This window comes from Octodon degus, unplaced genomic scaffold (genome assembly GCF_000260255.1).
Source record: "Octodon degus isolate 3935 unplaced genomic scaffold, OctDeg1.0 scaffold00569, whole genome shotgun sequence".
Lineage (NCBI taxonomy): Eukaryota > Metazoa > Chordata > Mammalia > Rodentia > Octodontidae > Octodon > Octodon degus.
Window position 1 is genome coordinate 25,920 of NW_004525145.1, and position 2,063 is coordinate 27,982.

General features: G+C 47.2%; 1 pseudogene; it reads left to right on the forward strand.

The window, feature by feature from the left end:
• Positions 1-1,649, forward strand: part of LOC101581157 — a 2,135-nt pseudogene extending 486 nt beyond the window's left edge.
• The last annotated feature ends 414 nt before the right edge of the window (positions 1,650-2,063 follow it).

Here is a 2,063-nt window from a genome sequence, read left to right on the forward strand (position 1 = left end):
CAAGAAGAAAAACTGTGGATCAAGCAATTATATTTATGTTGTGAAAGCAACCCAATTCCATAAAAACCAGAAGGCAGCTGCTCTGTGTATGGGAATTTACTCAGTTTCTGACTCCTCTCCGCAATATCTTCTCTTGCTGGGACCCAAAAGCACAAGTGGTCACCTTAGCCCAGTACCTCATTCACCAGCATCATCTACTTCATGGTTTGAGGCATGAGTTCTACAGTATGTGCCAAAAATCACTCTCTTATTTTGCAAATTGCTAATGCACTTGGCTGAGAATAGGTCAGTAGTGGTGAAGGATGGATTAGCAGGGTCTGGACACTCCAATAAAATCGAAGACTGTCTCTGAGATGGTCACAATGGGCCTGGATAAAGAGTTACTGCAGCACCACAGTGACATAGCTGACCCATTTAATTCTACTGCAGTGGCAACAGAGTTTGATAATTGAGATGTGATTCTTTCCAATGATCAAGAGTTTGACCCTCTTTGGAAGAGGCAAAATGTTGAGTACCTTCAGCCCCTGACTCTTCTGAAGAGGAGGCTCAGCTACAGTGACATGGACTTGAGGAGAGCAGAGACTCTCCTTGAGCAAGGGGAGACTTTGTGGACAGTGGCTGCCCAGAACTTACTGGGCCACAAGGTGCAGCAGCACAACCCCAGCAGCCACTGTTACATCCCATTGTCTCCAGCTCTGGATCTCAGTAAGGAAGCATTGGTTCGCAGTACATTTTCTTTCTGGAACCAGCCTAAGTGTGGTGAGTTAGCACTACACAAAGATGCATCACCCTTTTGTCTAAGGAGGGACATTACAAAGGAAATGCAATGGAGAAAATCCTTCTCTGTGGGTGTGTTATGTTCACACAACCCCAAGGAACCCATTACACCCACCTTTACAAATGTCTCTGTGTTAGTTGATACATTGTGTCATCTTGGCTGAATCAGCTCCAGATCTCAGCATGAGGGCCTAGCCCTGCAGGTGGGCAGGGCCCAACAATTGACAAAGGCAGGAAGCCTCCTGCCTGGTTTCCTGCTGCCTAGCACCAAGGAGAAGTCTGTCTTTGGAGGAGCTTTATTTATGCAGGAGCTCTGATCTTCACTGTGGAGTGCAGGTCTTTCAAGTCAGAGCAGAAGGAAGAGAGAGGCTTGATGAATGCCGCAGCTGCTGCTCCTCCTCTGCTCTTCATTGTTTTCTGCCACATGAACTGCTGCTGTTTACTTTGGAGCCAGCAGCATATGGACAAAACTCTGAAGTAACTGTGAGCTAAATAAACCTTTACTTCCTTCGAATGTGAGGTATTTGTCCCAGCAACTAGGCAAAAGTAACTAAGACAGTCTCTGAGAACCCAGATCTCTCACACCAGCAAGAGGCCCACTGTCAGCGTGAGCCTCATGGTGACTGGAACCCAGACTCTGGCAAGGAAGACGCCCAGACTCACTTCACACCTATGGACTGTGACTCCAGTCAAAGACACAGGTGTTTTGTGGACCTGATATCCAGGACAGCAAAGATCTGTCTGAAGCAGTACTACAGAACAATTTGCAGTCTGAAATAAGTACAGAAGCAAGCCAAATACTGGCAGCCAAAGCCCTGGCAAACTTCAATGAGTTTGTAGAAAACGAGGAAGTGAAAAAGAAAGTAGAAATGTGGCAGGTATTTTAATTTCTTTTTATTATATCTAAGCAGGAAATAGTTATGTGAGAGCAAAATACATGTAGCTTCTTTGTTACAGAATTAACAAGATATATTTCCATCATACTTTCAAAGTTGAAATGTTTCATCTAGGCCGGGGAGATGGCTCAGTGGAATAAGTGCTTCCCTGGCAAGCACAAGGGCCTGAGTTCAATCCCCGGTTCAGAAAAAAAAAAAAAAAAAATGCTTATTTTTGCGCCAGCGGGACCAGTCCCAGCCCAGGCGTAGCGTGGGCCGGACCCTCTTCCAGTCCCTCGGGCTGCCCCCCACCACTCCGCAGTGCCTCCCCCACCCCGCCCGCTGAGTAGGATTTTCTGCCCAGTTCCGGGAGCCCCCAGACCCAGTCCTAGCCCAGGTCCGGTGAGTGTG